Below are 19,893 nucleotides of genomic sequence, written 5' to 3' on the forward strand. Positions count from 1 at the left end.
ACCCCATGGGCCGAATCGCCCGCCACTCTTAGGGGTCAGAGAGACCCTGAGAAGACCCTATGGTGCCCCAGAGCCCTTGTGGCCCCCCTCATGTGGCCTGGCCATCCTAGACGCCTAACCCAACCACTGAGTCTCTGCTGGGCACTGCCCTGCCTGGGGCTAAGGGAACCCTTTCTTGCCTGCACAACTGGCACCCTTGCAGGGCTTCAGAGAAGGCATCTTACTTGGCTCAGATTCACAAGGAAGCTGCCCTCCTGGAGAACACATCCCAGGTGGGGATTCAAGTCGGCCCCTGAGGAAACACTCATGGCTCAAATGCTCACCCTCGGCAACCCTATGGCCTGGCTCATGGCCCATGACCCAAGCAGGAGACACTCACCTATGCCGGTCAATGCTAGGGAGTCTGCTGGGCGAAAGAGCTCACTGAAAGACACAGGGGAGAACAGGGGCTTAGGAAGGAGCAGCCAAAATGCCCCGCCTCCAGGAAAGCAGAGCGCCGACACCAAGCCCACACAGGGAGCTTGGGCTGCCTCACGGGGGAGTGAAGAGACAGCGTTGGGCCCCCACGAGGTGCCCTTCAGGCCTTCTAGGTCTCCACCCCAAAATACAGGGGCCCTGCCAGGCTCCTCATTGATTCCCAGTGTCCTATTCCAAAATTGTCACCCAGGGTGGGCCTCAGCGTAATCCTATTGAGCATGATTTTTAAGTCATCACCTTTCTTCAGGACAATATAAGGTTCTCATCATTGGCCCAATCCAGAGCACATTCCTCCCCATGCATGCATCCAGTGGGACCCGGATGTTCTCACCACAGCTCAGTGCAGGAGACCAGGGCGCCAGGAAGGGCATGAGCTTCAGTGCACTGGGGTCTGGCATCTGGCTGATGGACATTGGCTTGGGGCCAGGGGACCCAAGAAGAGTCTTCCTCCAGGTTCACTATCTGGAGGGACGGGGGTCAGGTGTCCAAACAGGGCCTCATATCTCCATGTGGGAAAGGGAGCAAGGGGTGCCTGCTCACACATGTCCTCCCTCCGTGGACCCATGTGATGGGATCCATGTGAAATAGTGATGGTAATGGACCCAAGGAACCCTTGGCTTTCTGCGCCACCGAACCCTACAAACCTGACCCCATGGGCCTGATCGCCCACCTCTCTCCGGGGATGGAGAGCCCCCCTCATAATCCCCGTGACACCCTGGAGCCCTTATTGCCCCACTCATGTGGCCCGGGTGGTCCTTGAGGTCAGATGCAGGCACTGAATGTCAGCAGGGAGCTTCCCTGCATGACACTGAAGGAAACCTTTTTGGCCTGGACCACCATCACCCCTGCAGGGCTTCAGTGAAGGTGTCCTCCTGGGGTCAGATTCTGCAGGAAGCCACCTTCCTGGGGGACCAACCCATCCCTCCACGGTGAGGATTCAGGTTGGCTCCCGGAGGAAATCTTCCTATCCCGAAGGCTGACCCGCAGTGACCCCATGTGTCTGGCTCATGGCCCATGAACCCAGCAAGATCCACTCACCTATGCTGATCAATCCCAGGGGACCCGCCAGAGCCGAAGAGCTCACTGAAAGAATCAAGGGGAGAATAAGGGTTCAGGAAGGAACCACCAACCTGACCCGCCCCCAGAAAACCAGAGTGTCAACACCAAGCCCGCACAGAGAGCCTGGGCTGCCTCCCAGAGGAGTATAGGGACAGGGTTGGGCCCCCCAGATACCCTTCAGGGTCTCCAGTTCTCCAGCCAAAAATACAGGGGCCCTCCTGGGGTCCTCGGGATCCCAGCATCCTCTTCCCTAATTCTTACCTAGGCCGGGCCTCAGCATAATCCTTTTGAGAATGATTTTTAAGTCATCACCTCTCTTCAGGACAATATAAGGTTCTCATCATCGACCCAACTCAGGGCACCTCCCTCCCCACCAATGCATCCAGCAGTACCCGAATGGGCTCACCAAGCTCAGTGCAGGAGACTAGGGCACCAGGAAGGGCCTGAGCTTCAGCACACCAGGGGCTGGATGCCAGGCTGACGGACACTGTCCCAGGGCCATTAGGCCGAACACAATTCTTCCTCCCATTTCACGATCTGGGGGAACAGGAGTAGGACAGCTGTCCAAACACAACCTGACTCCTGTATGTGAGCAGAAGGTGGGGTGTAGCAGTTCAAGTATACTCACCCTCCATGGACCCATGTTATCGTTTGCATGAGGAACACTGGCCCATCACGGACACAGGGTACCCAGTGCTCTCTTAGCCACAGAACTCTGGAAGGACAGGGCAGGCTGGTCACTGGGCCCCTGCTGGTTCCCCCACACAACCCCAGGGTCACCCCAGGACTACTAGGCACAGGCCAGAGCCACCAACTCGTTCACAGGAAACCAAGGAAGCTGACCTAGAGATCAGATGCCGCTACAGCCCTGGCAGTCACATAGCCTATCCCTGTGCATGGTGGGCACCCACCCAGATGCCCCATCCCAGCACATATTGGAAATCTCAACCTGGGGTCCAAGGGCCACAGTTTTCTCTGGTGGGTCTGCATCCATGTGCATCAGGAGGATGCATGTATCCATGCAACCTCCTGAACACAGAGCAGGGCTAGAATCAGCTAATCACGGGACACACGGCATCTTCTCCTGTCCTTGGGCCCAAGATCCGCTACCCTGGAGGTGACCCCATGACTCAGAAGCAGCATGGGCAGCATATTCCAAGGACAAGACACTAGACAGCAGGCCTTGCAACCTCAGGAGGCAACCATTCCCGACACTTGCCCATTGGGAAGGGATGACTTCCAGCCATGGGTAAGGGAGGACTTCCAGGGGGAGCAGGCTGACCCCTTGGCCCAAAGCCGATGAGTCCATGGCCAGACCTCAGCACCACCAGGCACTGGCCAGAGCCCAGCCTTGACCCAAACCTAGGGAAACAGCACTGCCCGCCTCAAGGCTCGATAAGGCCCATGGAATGGCTCATTACTCAACAGGATCTGTCCCATTCAGGGTCATACATTGGGTGCAATCCTTAAATCTCCACAGCTCGACTCCATGGGCCCTATCATCCACCTTTCTCCATGAATGGAGAGCTCCTATGTGACCCCCGTGGTGTCCCAGAGCCCCTGTTGGTCCCTCAGGTGTCCTGGGCAGTCCTCAAGGCCAGACTCGAACACCTAGACTCAGCTGGGAGCTACTATGTGTGAGACTGAAAGAACCCTCTCCTGCCTGGACCACTGTCATCCCTGCAGGGCTCCAGGGAAGGCGTCCCCCTTGGGTCCGATTTCCCAGGAAGCCACCCTCCTGGAGGACCAACCTATCCCTCCCCAGTGGGGATTCAGGTTCGCTCCCAGAGGAAACTCTCCTGTCCTGAAGGCTGACCCTCAGTGACTCCACCCGGCCTGGCCCATGATGGCAGCAGGATCCACTCACCTATGCCGGTGAATGCCAGAGTGCCCCGCCTGGGTTGAAGAGCTCGCTGAAAGACACAAGTGGAGAAGGGGGACTCAAGGAGGAGCTGTCCACGTGCCCCGCCCCAGGGAACTGGACCACCAACAGCAAGCCCACACAGGGAGCCTGGGCTGCCTCACGGAAGAGCACAGAGACAGGGTTGGACCCCCCAGATGCCCTTTAGAGCCTCCAGGGCTCTGGCCCAAAATAAATAAAGTCCCCTACTGGGGACTTTGGGATCCCAGCATCCTCTTCCAAATTCTCACCTAGGTTGGGCCTCAGCGTAATCCTATTGAGCATGAATTTTAAGTCATCACCTCTCTTCAGGATAATATAAGGTTCTCATCATCGACCCAAACCAGGGCACCCCCTGCCCCATGCATGCATCCAGAGGGACCCAGATGTGCTCACCACAGCTCAGTGTAGGAAACCAGGACAACAGGTAGGTCCTGAGCTTCAGCACACCAGGGTGGGCACCTGGCTGATGGCCACTGGCCTGGGTCCACTGGGCCCAATGCGAGTCTTCCTCCAGGCTCACCATCGTGGGGGACAGGAAGAGGCCATGTGTCCAAACAGAGCCTCATGCTTCCATGTGGGGAAGGGGTAAGGGATATCCATGTGATGGGGTCCATGAGGAACACTGACCTAGCATGGATGTGGGGCATGCTTGGCCTTCCCCGTCACCAAACCCTGAAAAAACAGGGTAGGTGGGTCACTGGGTTCAGGCAAGAAACCTGGGCTGCACCCTACTGAAGGCCTTGATAGCATCTCCACTGCCCACGTTGGCTGCCCCACATGATCCCAGAGCCACTCCGGGACCACAGGGCACAGGCCAGGGGAACCAATCAAGTCATGGCCAACCAAGGAGAGTGGCCCAGAAGCCATGTGCCACTGTGGAGATGGAAGTTGCATAGTCTGCCCTAGGGCATGGTGGGCACCTGCCTAGGTGCTATTTGCAAGCCACACCTGAAATCGCAGCCTAGAGTCCCAGGGCCACGTGCTTTCTCTGGCTGGTCCCTATCCATGTCCCGCACATGTCCCAAACACAGAGTCAGGCCACCCTTGGTCAACCGTGGGCTACATAGTGTCCTCTCTTTCCTTAGCCCCAAGACTCCGCCACCCTGGAGGTGACCCCATGGCTCAGAAGCAGCCTGGGTGGTAAATTCCTGGGACAGGACCATCAACAGCAGGTCTTCCCACCTCAGGATCCAGCCACTCACCAGAAGGCAAGTGGTGACCTCCAGCAGGACAGGGCTGGCCAGAGCTCAGCCTTGACCCAAACCCAGGGAAACAGCCCCGCCCCCCACCAGGCTCAAAGAGGCCCCACTGAGATGGCCCATTACTCAACATGGTCAGTCACATTTAGGGCCACAGTTGGGATGCGATTCTTGAATCTCTGCAGCCTAACCCCACGGGCTCATTCAAGCACCCCACTCCAGGGAAAGAGAGCTCTCGTATGTCCCCTGTGGTACCCCAGAGCCCCTGTGGCCCCCTTCATGTGGCCTGGGCCATCCTTGAGGCCAGACTCACACACTGAGTCTCAGCTGAGAGCTGCCCTCCATGGGACTGAGGGGACCCTTTCCTGCCTGGACGACTGTTACCCCTGTAAGGCTTCAGGGAAGGCATCGTCTTGGGTCTGATTCCCAAGGAAGCCAGCCTCCTGGAGAAACTGTCCCAACCTGGTGGGGATTCAGGTCGGCTCCCTGAGGAAACCCACGTGGCCTAAAGAGTGACCTTTGGTGACCCTACGCAGCCTGGCTCATGGCCCATGATGGCAGCAGAATGCACTCACCTATGCGCATCAATGTCAGGGAGCCCACCTGGGCTGAAGAGCTCACTGAAAGACAGAAGACACAAGGGGAGAATGGGGGCTCAGGAAGGACCCAGCAAGCTGCCCTACCACAGGGAACCAGAGTGCAGACACCAAACCCACAAAGGGAGCCTGGGCTGCCTCACATGTAATGTGGAGACAGGGTAGAGTCCCCCCCCGAGATGCTGTTCAGGGGCTGGAGGTCTCCAGTCCAAAATACAGTGCCCATGACAGGGACCCAGAAATCCCAGCATCCTCTTCCAAAATTCTCACTTAGGCTGGGCCTCAGCGTAATCCTATTGAGCATGATTTTTAAGTCATCACCTCTCTTCAGAACAATATAAGGTTCTCATCATCGACCCAACCCAGGACACCACCACCCCCCAACGCATGCATGCATCCGTTGGGACCCAGATGTGCTCACCACAGCTCAGTGCAGGAGACCAGGGCACCAGGAAGGGCCTGAGCTTCAGCTTATCAGGGGCTGAGCACCTGGCTGAGGGACATTTTCCCGGGGCCAGTGGGCCCAGTGCAATTCTTCCTCCAGGGTCACCATCTGGAGGTGTGGGGGACAGGTGTCCAAACAGGGCCTTGCGCCTACATAGGGCAAAGTGGGCAGGGCGTGCTGGCTCACACATGCTCTCCCACCATGGACTCATGAGATGAGATCCATGTACAACAGTGACGGTCATGCACACAAGGAACCCTTGGCCCTCCCTGCCACTCAACCCTGGAAGGAAAGGGCAGGTGGGTCATGGGATTCCAGCAAGATGCCCAGGCTGCACCCTACTGTAGGACCCTGGAGCACCTCCACTGCCCACGCCAGCTCCCCCACATGACTCTGGGCTGCAATGGGACCATTAGGCAGGGCCAGGGCCACCAACCAGCTCATGGCTAACCAAGGAGGCTGGTCTGGACCCCATGTGCCACTGCAGACCTGGCAGTCATATAACCTGCCACTGGGCGTGGAATGCACCCATCCATGCACCCTTTATAAGCTCACAGCAGAAATACCATCCTGGGGCCCCAGGGCCACGTGCCTTCTCCGTTCATGCACCGCATACCTCCCAAACACAGAGCTGGGCCACACTCGGCCAATTAGGGGCCACATAATGTCCTCTCCTTTCCTTTGGCTAAAGACCCTGTCACCCTGGATGTGACCCTTTGACTCAGAAGCAGCCTGCGCAGCAAATTGCCAGCACAGGATCCTTGACAGTGGGTCTCCCACCACAGGATGCCACCCTTCCGGCCACTCCACTTCAGGTAGGGGTGACCTCAAACGGGACGCAGGCTGCACCCTTGGCCCAAAGCCCACTATTCCCAGGGCCAACCACAAGGTGACAGCCAGAGCTCAGCCTTGACCCAACCCCACCGAGGCAGCGCCACCCCCACCAGGCTCAAGGTGCCACCACCGGGATGGCCACTGCTCAACAGGGTTGGTCCCATTCAGGGCCATGGGTGGTTCCCAACCCTTGAATGTTCACGGCCTGACTCCATAAGCCACATCACCCACACCCAACCCCTCTGCAAGCCTCGGGGACAGAGGGCTCCTGTATAAGACTCCTGGCCACGGAGACCCTGTGGATGCCCTCATGTGGCCTGGGCAGTCCTCCAGGACTCACATGTGCACCAAGTCTCAGCTAGGATCTGCACTGCGTTGGGTTGAAAGAACCCTCTCTTGCCTGGACCTCTGTTACCCCTGCAAGGTTTCAGGGAAGGTGTCCTTCTTGAGACTGATTTCCAAGGAAACCTCCTTCCTGGAGAAACCATTCATCCCTGGTGAGGATTCATGTCGGCTCCCTTAGGAAACCCTCACGACCCGAAGGGTGACGCTCAGGGACCCCACCCGGCCTGGCTTATGGTCCATGACCCCAGCAGGATCCATTCACCCGAGACCCCACCACCACGGAGGTGATGCCGTAGCTCAGAAGCAGCCTGGACAGCAAATTTCTGAGACAGGGTCTTCCACAGCAGGCCTTCCCACCTCAGGAGGACACGCTTCCTGCCACCTGTCCACAATGAAGGGGTGACCCCAATGGGACATGGGCTGTACCCATGTCCTTAAGCCCACCAATCCCAGGGCGGGATTGCACCACCATCAGGTGCCGGCCAGAGCTAGTCTCGACTCACCCTTAGGAAACAGCGCCACCCCACACTTGGCTCAAAGAGGCACCACTGGGATGGCCCATAGCTTATTAGGGTTTGTCCCATTCAGGGCCATGGGTTTGGTGCAATCCTTGAAAATCCGCGGCCTGACCTCATGGGCTGAATCACACACATCTCTCCAATGTTGGAGAGCCCCTGCAAGAACCCCTTGGTGCCCCAGAGCCCTTGTGGCCCCCCTCATGTGGCCTGGCCATCCTAGAGGCCTGACCTGAGCACTGAGTCTCAGTGGGGCACTGCCCTGCATGAGGTTGAGAAAACCCTTTACTGCCTGGACCACCACAACCCCTGCAGGGCTTCAGGGAAGGTATCTTCCTTGGGTATGATTTCCAAGGAAGCCACCCTTCTGGAGAACTCATCCCAGGTGGGCATTCGGGTCAGCTCCTGAGGAAACTCTTGTGGCTGAAGGCTGATGCTTGGTGACCCCACACAGCCTGGCTCATAGGCCATGACCCCAGCAGGATCCACTCACCTATGCTGGTCACTGCCAGGAAGGCTGCTGGGCAGAAGAGCTCACTGAAAGACACAGGGGAGATTGGGGGCTCAGAAAGGAGCTGCCAAAGTGCCCCACCCCCGGGTAACAGGAGCGCCAACACCAAGCCCACATAGTGAGCCTGGGCTGCCTCACGGAGGAGTGCAGAGACAGGGTTGGGCACCCTCCAGATGCCCTCAGAGCCTCCAGGTCTCTAGCCCAAAATACAGTAGTCCTGCTGGGGAAGTCATAACTCCAGCATCGTCTTCCAAAATCCTAACCTAGGCCAGGCCTCAGCATAATCCTTTTGAGCATGACTTTTAAGTCAGCACCTCTCTTCAGACAATATAAGGTTCTCATCATTGACCCAACCCAGGGCACTCCCCTGCCCACGCATGCATCTAGTGGGACCTGGATGTGCTCACCACAGCTCAATGCAGGAGACGAGGGCACCAGGAAGGGCCCCATCTTCAGTGCACCAGGGGGACCCTGGCTGACAGACGCTGGCCTGGGGCCAATGGGTCCAATGCAAGTCTTCCTCAAGGCTCAACATCTGGGGAAACAGGAGTAGGACAGGCATCCAAACACAACCTCACCCCTCCATGGAGGCAGAAGGTGGGGTGTGGCGGCTCAGGGATGCTCGCCCTCCATGGACCCATGTGATGGGCTCCATGTGGAACACTGGCCTGTCACAGACGCAGGGCACCCTGTGCTCTCTCAGCCACCAGTCCTTGAAAGGACAGGGAAGGCATCCTCCTTGGGTCCAATTTCCCAGGAAGCCACTCTTCTTGAGAATCAACCCTTCCATCCCTGGTGGGCATTCAAGTGTGCTCCCTGAGGAAACCCTCCTGTCCTGAAGGCTGACACTCAGTGACTCCACACAACCTGGCCCATGGCCCATGAGGCCAGTACGATCCACTCACCTATTCCGCTCAATGCCAGGGTGCCCTGCCTGGGTGGAAGAGCTCACTGAAAGACACAAGTGGAGAAGGGGGGCTCAGGGAGGAGCTGCCCTCATGCCCTACCCAAGGAACTGGACCACCAACAGCAAGCCCGCAGGGGGAGCCTGGGCTGCCTCACAGAGGAGTGCAGAGACAGGGTTGGGCCCCCCAGATGCCCTTTAGGCCCTCCAGGTCTCCATCCCAAAATACAGGGGCCCTGCCAGGGACTTCGGGATTCCATCATCTTCCAAAATTCTCACCTACGCTGGGCTTCAGCCTAGCTCAATGTGCTCACCACATCGAGCTCAATAATCCTATTGAGCATGATTTTTAAGTCATCACCCCTCTTCAGGACAATATAAGGTTCTCATCATCGACCCAACCCAGGGCACCCCCACTTCCTGTGCAGGCATCCGGCGGGACCCAGATGTACACACCACAGGTCAGTGCAGGAGACCAGGTCACTAGGAAGGTCCCAAGCTTCAGCACACCAGGGGCCGGGCACCTGGCTTTGGGCCACTGGCCTGAACATTGAGCCCAACACAAGTCTTCCTCCAGGGTCATCATCTGGGGGGACAGGAGGAGGACATGTGTCCAAACGGGGCCTCACCCCTCCATGCAGGGAAGGGGTGAGGGATACCCATGTGATGGGATCCATGCGGAACACAAACCTATCACAGACGTGGGACACCCTTGAGCCTCCCCATCACTGAACCCTGAAAAAACAGGTTACGTGAGTCACTGGGCTCAGGCGAGATGCCCTGACTATGCCCTACTGCAGGCCTTGATAGCATCTCCACTGCCCATGCTGGCTGCCCCACACGATCCCACAGCCACCCTGGGACTATGGGGCATGGACCAGGGTTACCAACCAGCTCATGGCCAATCTAGGAGGCTGGCCCAGAAGCCATGTGCCACTGTAGACGAGGAAGTTGCAAAGCCTGCTCCTGGCATGGTGGGCACCTGCCCAGGCTCCCTTTGCAAGCCACACTTGAAATCGAAGCCTGGAGTCCCAGGGCCACAAGCTTTCTCTGGCAGGTCCCCATCCATGTCCCGCACGGGTCCTCAAAACAGAGTCAGGCCACCCTTGGCCAAACCTGGGCCACACTGTGCCCTCTCTTTCCTTAGGCCCAAGACTCTGCCATGCTGGAGGTGACCCCATGGCTCAGAAAAGGCCTGGGTGGCAAATTCCCGGGACAGGACCATCGACAGCGGGTCTTCCCACTTCAGAATCCACTCTTCCAGCCACTCACCAACATGCAAAGGGTAACCTCCAGTAAGACGTGGGCTGCCGACTTGGACCAAAGCCCACAAGTTCAAGGGCCAGCCTGCAGCATCACCAGGTGCTGGCCAGAGCTCAGTCTTGACCCAAACCCAGGGAAACAGCACCGTCCCCGACCAAGCTCAAAAAGGCACCATTGAGCTGGCCCATTACTCAACAGGGTCGGTCCCATTTAAGGCCATGGTTGGGGTGCGATCCTTGAAATCTCCATGGCCTGACCACATGGGCCCATTCAAGCACCCCTCTCCAGGGAAAGAGAGCTCTCGTGTGACCCCTGTGGCACCCCAGAGTCCCTGTGACCCCCCTCATGTGGCCTGGGCCATCCTTGAGGCCAGACCCAAACACTGAGTCTCAGCTGGGAGCTGCCCTACATGGGACTGAGGGGACCCTTTCCTGCCTGGACCACTGTCACCCCTGCAGGACTTCAGGGAAGGCATCATCTTGGGTCTGATTCCCAAGGAAGCCAGACTCCTGGAGAAACCATCCCTCCTCAGTGGGGATTCAGGTCGGCTCCCTGAGGAAACCCTTCTTTCCTGAGGGCTGACCGTCAGTGACACCACGCGGCCTGACTCATGGCCCATAATGCCAGCAGAATGCACTCACCTATGCGCATCAATGTCAGGGGGCCCACCTGGGCCGAAGAGCTCACTGAAAGACAGAAGACACAAGGGGAGAATGGTGGCTCAGGAAGGACCCAGCAAGGTGCCCTACCCCGGGGAACCAGAGCGCCAACACCAAGCCCACAAAGGGAGCCTGGGCTGCCTCATGTAGAAATGCAGAGACAGGGTAGAGCCCCCCTGTGAGATGCTGTTCAGGGCCTGGAGGTTTTCAGTCCAAAACACAGTGGCCCTGCCAGGAACCTTAAAATCCCAGCATCCTCTTCCAAAATTCTCACCTAGGCTGGGCTTCAGCGTAATCCTATTGAGCATGATTTTTAAGTCATCACCTCTCTTCAGAACAATGTAAGGTTCTCATCATTGACCCAACCCAGGGCACCACCCCCCATACCATGCATGCATCCACTGGAACGTAGATGGGCTCACCACAGCTCTGTTTAGGAGACCAGGGCACTAGGAAGGGCCTGAGCTTCAGCTCACCAGGGGTTGAGCACCTGGCTGAGGGACACTGGCCCGGGGACAAGTGGGCCCAAAGCAATTCTTCTTCCTGGGTCACCATCTGGAGGGGTGGGGGACAGGTGTCCAAACACGGCCTCATGCCTCCATGCAAGAAAGTGCGCAGGGTGTGCTGGCTCACAGATGCTCTCCCTCCATGGACTCAATACATGGAATTCATGTAAAACAGTGACAGTTATGCACGCAAGGGACCCTTGGCCCTCCCTGCCACTCGACCCTGGAAGGAAAGGGTAGGCAGGTCATGGGATTCCAGCAAGACGTCCAGGCTGCACCCTACTGAATGACCCTGGGCACCTCCACTTCCCACGCCAACTCCCCCACATGACTCTGGGCCACACTGGGAGCACTGGGAAGGGCCAGGGCCACCAACCAGCTCATGGCAAACCAAGAAGTCTGGCCTGGACGCTATGTGCAGCTGAAGAACTGGCAGGCACATAGCCTGCCCCTAGGTGTGGAATGCACCTGTCCAGGTGCCCTCTACAAGCCTACACCAGAAATCACATCCTGGGGCCCCAGGGCCATGTGCATTCTCTGGTGGGTCCCCATTCATGCATCATGCACCTCCCAAACACAGAGCCAGGCCACACTCAGCCAGTCAGGGGACACATGATATCTTCTCTTTTCCTTTGGCTCAAGACCCTGCCACCCTGGAGGTGACCCCATGTCTCAGAAGCAGCCTGGGCAGCAAATTGCCAGCACAGGTCCCTTGACAGTGGGCCTTCCACCACAGGATGCCACCCTTCCAGCCACCCCACTTTGGGGAGGGGTGACCTCCAGCGGGACGCAGGCTGCACCCTTGGCCCAAATCCCATGATGCCCAGGACCAACCACCAGGTGCCAGCCAGAGCTCAACCTTGACCCAACCCCATTGAGGCAGCACCACCCCCACCAGTCTCAAGGAAGCACCACTGGGATGGCCATTGCTCAACAGGGTCTGCCCCATTCAGGGCCATGGGTGTGGCCCAACCCTTGATTCTTCACGGCTGACTCCGTAAGCCTGATCACCCACACCCAACCCCTCAGCAAGCCTCGGGGAAGAAGAGCTTGCATATAAGACTCATGGCCCTCGGAGACCCAGCAGACCCCCTCATATGGCCTGGGCAGTGCTCCAGGCCTGACCTGTGCACCAAGTCTCAGCTAGGATCTGCACTGTGTTGGGTTGAAGGAACCCTCTCCTGCCTAGACCTCCATTACCCCTGCAGGGCTTCAGGGAAGGCATCCTTCTTGGGATTGATTTCCAAGGAAGCTGCCCTCCTGGAGAAACTATCTGTCCCTGGTGGGGGTTTAGGTTCGGCTCCCTGAAGAAAGTCTCGTGGCCTGAAGGGTGACCCTCAGCACCCCTCCGTGGCCTGGCTCATGAGCCATGACTCCAGCAGGATCCACTCACCTATGCTGCTCAAGGCCAGGGGCCCACCTGGGCAGAAGAGCTCACTGAAAGACACAGGGGAGAACAGGGGCTCAGGGAGGAGCTGCCAACCTGCCCCAGCCCCTGGGAGCCAGAGTGCCAACACCAAGCCCGCATGAGGAGCCTGGGCTGCCACACAGAGGAGCGCAGAGACAGGGTTGGGCACCCCCAAAGTGCCCTTCAGGGCCTCAAAAACTCCAGCCCAAAATACAGTGGCCCTGCCAGGGGACCTTGGGATCCCAGTGTCCTCTTCCAAAATTCTCACCTAGGCTCGGCCTTAGCGTAATCCTATTGAGCATGATTTTCAAGTCATCACCTCTTTTCAGGACAGTAAAAAGTTCTCATCACTGACCCAACTCAAGGCACCCCCCTCCACACACATGCATCCAGTGGGACCCCGATGTGCTCACCACAGCTCAGTGCAGGAGACCAGGACAATAGGAAGAGCCTGAGCTTCACCACACCAAGGGCTGTCACCTGACTGATGACCACTCGCCCCGGGACAGCGAGCCCAATGAAAGTTTTCTTCCAGTCTCACCATCTGGGGGACAGGAGGTGGACATGTGTCCAAATGGAACCTCACTCATCCATGCAGGAAGGGGCTGGAGGATGCCAGCTCACGATTGCTCTCCCACCATGGACCCATGTGATGGGATCCATGTGAAACACTGATGTGTCATGGACATGGGGGAATCTTGGCCCTCCCCACCACTGAACCCTGGAAGGACAGGGCAGGTGGGTCACTGGGCTCAGGCAAGATGCCCTGGTTATGCCCTACTGCAGGCACCTTGAGCATCTCCACTGCCCACATCCCCTGCCTCTCATAATTCCAGGACTGTACCAGCCCCTTGGGTGTGGGCCAGGGCCACCTACTCTCTCACAGCCAACCAAGGAGGCTGACCCGGATGCCATGAACTGCTGCCGATCTGGCAGTCGCACAGCCTGCCCCTGTGTGTGGAGGGGAAGCACCCAGGCCCCACTCCACACCATACGGGAAGTCACAGCCTGGGGTCCCAGGGCCTCATGTGTTCTCTGGTGGGTCCCCATCCATGCCCACACAACACCTTCCACACAGAGCAGGGCCAAACTCAGCCAATCAGGGCACACATGGTGTCTTCTCCTTTCCTTGGGCCCAAGATCCTGCCCCCCTAGAGGTGACCCCACGGCTCAGAAGCAGCCTGGACCGCAAATTTCTGTAACAGGTACTTCCACAGCAGGTCTCCTCACCTCAGGATAGCCTTCCTGTCACTGCCCACAATGAAGGGGTGACCCCCCAGTGGGACATGGACTGTACCCTTGGCCCAAAGCCCACCAATCCCAGGGCCAGACTGCAGCACCCTCAGGCACCAGCCAGAGCTAGTCTTGACACACACTCAGGGAAACAGCACCGCCCCACACTTGGCTCAAAGAGGTGCCACTGGGATGGCCCATAGCTTAATAGGGTCAGTCCCGTTCAGGGCCATGGGTTTGGAGAGATCCTTGCAAATCTGAGGCCCGACCCCATGGGCTGAATCACACACACCTCTCCAAGGTCAGAGAGCCCCTGCAAGACCCCCTTGGCACCCCGGAGCCCTTGTGGCCACCTGCATGTGGCCTGGCCATCCTAGAGGCCTCACCTGAGTACTGAGTCTTAGCGGGGCACTGCCCTGCATGGGGCTGAGGAAACCCTTTACTGTCTGGACCACCGCAACCCCTGCAGGGCTTCAGGGAAGGTATCCTCCTTAGGTCTGATTCCCAAGGAAGCCGCCCTCCTGGAGAACCCATTCCAAGTGGGGATTCAAGACAGCTCCTGAGAAAACTCTTGCAGCCGAAGGCTGATGCCTGGCGATTCCACACAGCCTGGCTCATGGGCCATGACCCCAGCAGGATCCACTCACCTATGCTGGTCAATGCCAGGGGGTCTGCTGGACAGAAGAGCTCACAGAAAGACACATGGAATAATGGGGGCTGAGGAAGGAGCCACCAAAGTGCCCCACCCCCGGGTAACAGGAGTGCCTATACCAAGCCCACACAGTAAGCCTGGGCTGCCTCACGGAGGAGCACAGAGACAGGGTTGGGCACCATCTAGATGCCCTCAGAGCCTCCAGGTCTCTAGCTCAAAATACAGTGGACTTCACAGGGAACTCGTAATTCCCAGCATCCTCTTCCAAAATTCTCACCTAGGCTGGGCCTCAGCGTAATCCTATTGAGCATGATTTTTAAGTCATCACCTCTCTTCAGACAATATAAGTTTCTCATCATCGACCCAACCCAAGGCAACCCCCTCCCCGCACAGGCATCACAGGAACCCGGATGGGCTCACCACAGCTCAGTGCAGGAGACCACGGCACCAGGAGGGCTTGGGTAAGATGCCCTGGCTGTGCCATACAGCAGGCCCCTGGAGCACCTCCACTGCTCACACTGGCTCCACTGCATGAGTCTGGACCACAACGGAAACCCTGGGCAGGGTCCAAGGCCACCAACCAGCTCACAGCCAACCAATGAGGCTGGCCTGGATGCCAGGCACTGCTGCTGACCTGGCAGTCCCACAGCCTGCCCCTGTATGGGGAGAACGCCTGCCCAGGATCCTTCTCCAAGCATGCACCAGAAATCACAGCCTGGTCCCAGGGCCACATGCTTTGTCTGGTGGGTCCTCATCCACACCCCAGACCCCTGTCAAACACAGAGCTGGGCCACACTGAGCCAATCAGGAGCCACATGGTGCCGCTCCTTTCCTTGGGCCCAAGACCCCGCCACCCTGGAAGTGACCACATGGCTCAGAAGCAGCCTGGGCAACAAATTCCCGGGACAGGTCCCTCATGAGGGGGTCTTCCAACCTCGGGACGTGACCCTTCCCGCCACTGACCTCGAAGAAGGGGTGACCCCCAGCAGCAGGCGGGCTGCACCCTTGACCCAAAGCCCATGAGTCCCAGGGTTGGCCTGCAGCACCATGAAGCACCAGTCATGGCTCAGCCTTGACCCAACCAGTTGAAGCCGAGCCGTCACCCACCAGGCTCAAGGAGCTACTGGTGTGACCCATTGCTCAACAGAGTCATTCACATTCAGGGCCATGAGCGGGGCATGATCCTTGAATCTCCACAGCCCCACCCCATGGGCCCGATTGCCCACCCATTTCCAGGGACAGAGAGCCCCTGAGTGTTCCCTGTGGCATCCGGGAGCCTCTGTTGTCTCACTCATTTGTCCTGGGCAGTCCTCGAGGATAGACTCTCACACCAAGTGTCAGCTGGGAGCTGCCCTGCATGAGACTGAAGGAACCCTTTCCAGACTGGACCACTGTCACCCCTGCAGGGCTTCAGGGAAGGCATCGTCTTGGGTCTGATTCCCCAGGAAGCTGCCCTCCTAGAGGACAAACCCATCTCTCCACAGGTGGGGATTAAGGTCGACTCCCTGAGGAAACCCTCCTGTCCTGAAGGCTAATACTTGGTGACCCCATGCAGCCTGGTGCATGGCCCACGACCTCAGCAGGATCCACTCACCCATGCTGGTCAATGCCAGGGGGCCCACCTGGGGGGAAGAGCTCACTGAAAGACACAGGAGAGAATGGGGGTCAGAGAGGAGCTGCCCATGTGCCCTGCCCCCAGGGAACAGGAGGGCCATCACCAAGCCTACACGGGAAGCCAGGGCTGCCTTATGAAGGAGCACAGAGACAGGGTTGGGCCTCCCAGATGCCCTTCAGGGCTTCCAGGTCTCCAGCCCAAAAATACAATGGCCCTACCAGGGGACCTCAGGATCCCAGCATCCTCTTCCAAAACTCTCACCTAGACTAGGCCTCAGCGTAATCCTATTGAGCATGATTTTTAAGTCATCACCTCTCTTCAGGACAATATAAGGTTCTCATCATCGACCCAACTCAGGGCACCCCCTTCCCAGAGCATGCCTCCAGTAGGACCCGGATGTGCTCACCACAGCTCAGTGCAGCACACCAGGGTGCCAGGAAGTGCCCAATCTTCAGTGCACCAGGGGCTGGGCACCTAGCTGATGGATGCTGGCCTGGGGCCATTGGGACCAATTCATATCTTCCCCCAGGCTCAATACCTGGGGAAACAGGAGTAGGACAGGTGTCCAAAGACAACCTCACCCCTCCATGGAGGCAGAAGGTGGGGTGTGGCAGCTAACGGATGCTCGCCCTCCATAGATCCACGTGATGAGATCCATGCAGAACACTGGCTTGTCACAGACACAAGGCACCCTGTACTCTCTCAACCACTGAACCCTGGAAGGACAGGGCAGGCGGGTCACTGGGCTCGGGCAAGAAGACCTGGTTGTGTCCTACTGCAGGTCCCATGAGCACCTCCACTGCCCATGCTGGCTCCCCCGCATGACCCCAGGATCACGACAGAGCTACTGGGCACAGGCCAGGGCCACCAACCAGTTCATGGCCAACCAAGGAGGCTGGCCCAGATGCGAGATGCCGCTGCAAAGCCGGCAGTCACATAGCCTGCCCCTGTGCATTGTGGGCACCCATCCAGGTGCCCTATCCCAGCATGAACTGGAAATTACAACCTGGGGTCCCCAGGGCCACATGCTTTCTCTGGTGGGTCCCCATCCATGCCCCACACACCTCCTAAACACAGAGCAGGGCCACACTTGGCTAATTGGGGGACACATGGTGACTTCTCCTTTCCTTGGGCCCAAGACCTGCTACCTTGGAGGTGACCCTATGGCTCAGAAGCAGCGTGGGCGGCATATTCCAGGGACAAGACCCTTGACAGCAGGCCTTCCACCTCAGGAGACCACCCTTCCTGACACTTGCCAATGGGGAAGGGGTGACTTCCAGCCACAGGGAAGGGGAGATATCCAGCAGGACGTGGGCTGATCCCTTGGCCTAAAGCTAACGAGTCCGTGGCTGGACTGTAGCACCACCAGGCACTGGCCAGAGCTCAGCCTTGACCCAAACCTAGGGAAACAGCACTGCCCCATCCAGGCCCAAAGAGGTACCATGGGATGGCACATTGCTCAACAGGGTCGATCCCATTCAGGGCAATAAATCCTGTGTGATCCTTAAATATCTGCAGCTCAACTCCATGGGCTCTATGCCCACCTTTCTCCAGGGATGGGGAGCTCCTGTGTGACCCCATGGCATCCCAAAGCCCCTGTGGCCCCCTTCACGTGGCCTGGTCAGTCCTCGAGGCCAAACCAGTGCACTGAGACTCAGCTGGGAACTGCCCTGCATGAGATTGAAGGAACCTTTTCCAGCCTGGACCACCATCATCCCTGCAGGGCTGCAGGAAAGGTATCCTCCTTGGGTCTGATTCCCAAAAAAACAGCCCTCTTGGAGGACCAACCCACCCCTCCATGGTGTGGATTCAGGTCGGCTGCCTGTGGAAACCCTCCTGTCTCAAAAGCTGACCCTCAGTGACCCCACACTGCCTGATTGATGACCCATGACCCCAGCAGGACCACTCACCTATGCTGGTCAATGCCAGGGTGGAAGTCGCACCTGGGTGGAAGAGCTTACTGAAAGACACAAGGGGAGAATGGGGGTTCATAGAACCGGAGCAGTAACACCAAGCCCACACAGGGAGCCTGGGCTGCCTCACAGAGGAGCACAGAGAAGGGGTTGGGCCCCCACAAGATGCTGTTCAGGGCCTCAAGGTCTCCAGCCCAAAATACACTGGCCATTCCAGGGAACTCTGGATCCCAGCATCTTCTTCCAAAATTCTCACCTAGGCTGGGCCTCAGCGTAATCCTATTGAGCATGATTTTTAAGTCATCACCTCTCTTCAAGACAATATAAGGTTCTCATCATCGACCCAACCCAGGGCATCACCCCCCACCACCCCGCCACCCATGCATCCAGTGGTACCCAGATAGGCTCACCGCAGCTCGGTGCAGCAGACCAGGGTGCCAGGAAGGGCCTGAGCTTCAGCTCACCAGGGGCTGAGCCCAGAGCCAGCAGGCCCAACGCAAGTCTTCCTCTGGGGTCAGCATCTGGAGGGGTGGGGGACAGGTGTCCAAACAAGGCTTCATGCCTCCATGCAGGAAAGTCGGCAGGGGGTGCTGGTTCACACATGGTCTCTCTCCATGGACCCATGAGATGAGATCCATGTAAAACAGTGACGGTCATGCACGCGAGGAACCCTTGGCCACTGAACCCTGGAAGGACAGGGCAGGCAGGTCACAGGGTTCGAGCAAAACGCCCAGGCTGCACCCTAGTGCAGGACCCCGGAGCACCTCCACTGCCCACGCCAAATCCCCTGCTCGAATCTGGGCTGCATCCGGACCACTGGGCAGGGCCACGGGCACCAACCAGCTCACAGCAAATCAAGGAGGCTGGCCTGGATGCCACGTACCACTGCAGACCTGGCAGTCACATGGCCTGCCCCTGGGCATTAAATGAACCCATCCAGGCACCCTCTATAAGCACACACCAGAAATCACATCTGGGGCCCTAGGGCCACATGCCTTCTCTGGTGGGTCCCCATTCATGCACCACCCACCTCCCAAAAACAGAGCTGGGCCACACTCGGCCAATCAGAGGCCACATGATGTCCTCTCCTTTCCTTTGGCTCAAGACCCCGCCACCCTGGAGGTGACTCCATGGCTCAGAAGTAGCCTAGGCATCAAATTGCCAGGACAGGACCCTTTACAGTGGGTCTTCCACCACAGGATGCCACCCTTCCATCCACTCCACTTCTGGTAGGGGTGACCTCCAGTGGGACACAGGCTGCACCCTTGGCCCAAAGCCCACGATTCCCAGGGCCAAACACCAGCTGCTGACCAGAGCTCAGCCTTGACCCAAACCCATTGAGGCCACACCGCTTCCACCAGGCTCAAGGAGGCACCAGTGGGATAGCCCATTGCTCAACAAGGTCGGTCCCAGCAGGGCCATGGGTTGGGCCCAATCCTTGAATCTTCACGGCCTGACTCCATAAGCTCGATCACCCACACCCTACTCCCCTGCAAGCCTTGGGGACAGAGAGCTCCTGCATAACACCCATGGCCCCCGGAGACCCAGCGGACCCCTCATGTGGCCTGGGCAGTGCTCCAGGCCTGACCCATGCACCAAGTGCCCAAAGAGGTACCATGGGATGGCACATTGCTCAACAGAGTCAGTCCCATTTAGGGCAATAAGTCCTGTGCGATCCTTAAATCTCTGCAACTCAACTCCATGGGCCCTATGCTCACCTTTCTCCAGGTATGGGGAGCATCAAGGCAACAAGTTGCTGCACTGCATTGGGTTGAAGGAACTCTCTGCTGCCTGGACCTCCATTACCCCTGCAGGGTTTCAGGGAATGGGTCCTTCTTGGGATCAATTACCAAGGA

General features: G+C 58.1%; 2 long non-coding RNA genes and 11 other non-coding genes across 13 annotated transcripts; all 13 read right to left on the reverse strand.

Moving 5' to 3' along the window:
* Positions 1-122: 122 nt before the first annotated feature.
* LOC134738258 (uncharacterized) lies at positions 123-5,877 on the reverse strand. The gene is made up of 9 exons (XR_010123868.1): positions 5,656-5,877; positions 5,214-5,258; positions 3,833-4,111; positions 3,404-3,449; positions 2,165-2,251; positions 1,943-2,073; positions 1,516-1,560; positions 809-939; positions 123-423 (listed from the first exon to the last, which is right to left on the reverse strand). It is a non-coding gene; the product is annotated as an uncharacterized LOC134738258 (long non-coding RNA).
* Positions 671-752, reverse strand: LOC129014797 (small nucleolar RNA SNORD115). Its single transcript, XR_008494334.1, has one exon. It is a non-coding gene; the product is annotated as a small nucleolar RNA SNORD115 (small nucleolar RNA).
* Positions 1,805-1,886, reverse strand: LOC129014832 (small nucleolar RNA SNORD115). The gene has a single exon (XR_008494368.1). It is a non-coding gene; the product is annotated as a small nucleolar RNA SNORD115 (small nucleolar RNA).
* Positions 3,695-3,776, reverse strand: LOC129014813 (small nucleolar RNA SNORD115). Its single transcript, XR_008494351.1, has one exon. It is a non-coding gene; the product is annotated as a small nucleolar RNA SNORD115 (small nucleolar RNA).
* On the reverse strand, positions 5,512-5,593 carry LOC129014800 (small nucleolar RNA SNORD115). The gene has a single exon (XR_008494337.1). It is a non-coding gene; the product is annotated as a small nucleolar RNA SNORD115 (small nucleolar RNA).
* Positions 5,878-7,866: 1,989 nt separating the features above from the next.
* On the reverse strand, positions 7,867-13,417 carry LOC129013544 (uncharacterized). The gene is made up of 8 exons (XR_008493982.2): positions 13,038-13,417; positions 12,610-12,653; positions 11,133-11,265; positions 10,693-10,737; positions 9,245-9,374; positions 8,790-8,835; positions 8,292-8,419; positions 7,867-7,910 (listed from the first exon to the last, which is right to left on the reverse strand). It is a non-coding gene; the product is annotated as an uncharacterized LOC129013544 (long non-coding RNA).
* On the reverse strand, positions 8,155-8,235 carry LOC129014844 (small nucleolar RNA SNORD115). The gene has a single exon (XR_008494379.1). It is a non-coding gene; the product is annotated as a small nucleolar RNA SNORD115 (small nucleolar RNA).
* Positions 9,109-9,187, reverse strand: LOC129014847 (small nucleolar RNA SNORD115). Its single transcript, XR_008494382.1, has one exon. It is a non-coding gene; the product is annotated as a small nucleolar RNA SNORD115 (small nucleolar RNA).
* LOC129014816 (small nucleolar RNA SNORD115) lies at positions 10,992-11,073 on the reverse strand. Its single transcript, XR_008494354.1, has one exon. It is a non-coding gene; the product is annotated as a small nucleolar RNA SNORD115 (small nucleolar RNA).
* LOC129014846 (small nucleolar RNA SNORD115) lies at positions 12,900-12,981 on the reverse strand. The gene has a single exon (XR_008494381.1). It is a non-coding gene; the product is annotated as a small nucleolar RNA SNORD115 (small nucleolar RNA).
* A 1,376-nt stretch (positions 13,418-14,793) lies between the features above and the next one.
* LOC129014826 (small nucleolar RNA SNORD115) lies at positions 14,794-14,874 on the reverse strand. The gene has a single exon (XR_008494363.1). It is a non-coding gene; the product is annotated as a small nucleolar RNA SNORD115 (small nucleolar RNA).
* A 1,518-nt stretch (positions 14,875-16,392) lies between these two features.
* LOC129014811 (small nucleolar RNA SNORD115) lies at positions 16,393-16,474 on the reverse strand. Its single transcript, XR_008494348.1, has one exon. It is a non-coding gene; the product is annotated as a small nucleolar RNA SNORD115 (small nucleolar RNA).
* A 1,826-nt stretch (positions 16,475-18,300) lies between these two features.
* Positions 18,301-18,382, reverse strand: LOC129014793 (small nucleolar RNA SNORD115). The gene has a single exon (XR_008494329.1). It is a non-coding gene; the product is annotated as a small nucleolar RNA SNORD115 (small nucleolar RNA).
* Positions 18,383-19,893: the final 1,511 nt, after the last annotated feature.

This window comes from Pongo pygmaeus, chromosome 16, assembly GCF_028885625.2.
Source record: "Pongo pygmaeus isolate AG05252 chromosome 16, NHGRI_mPonPyg2-v2.0_pri, whole genome shotgun sequence".
Taxonomy (NCBI): Eukaryota; Metazoa; Chordata; class Mammalia; order Primates; family Hominidae; genus Pongo; species Pongo pygmaeus.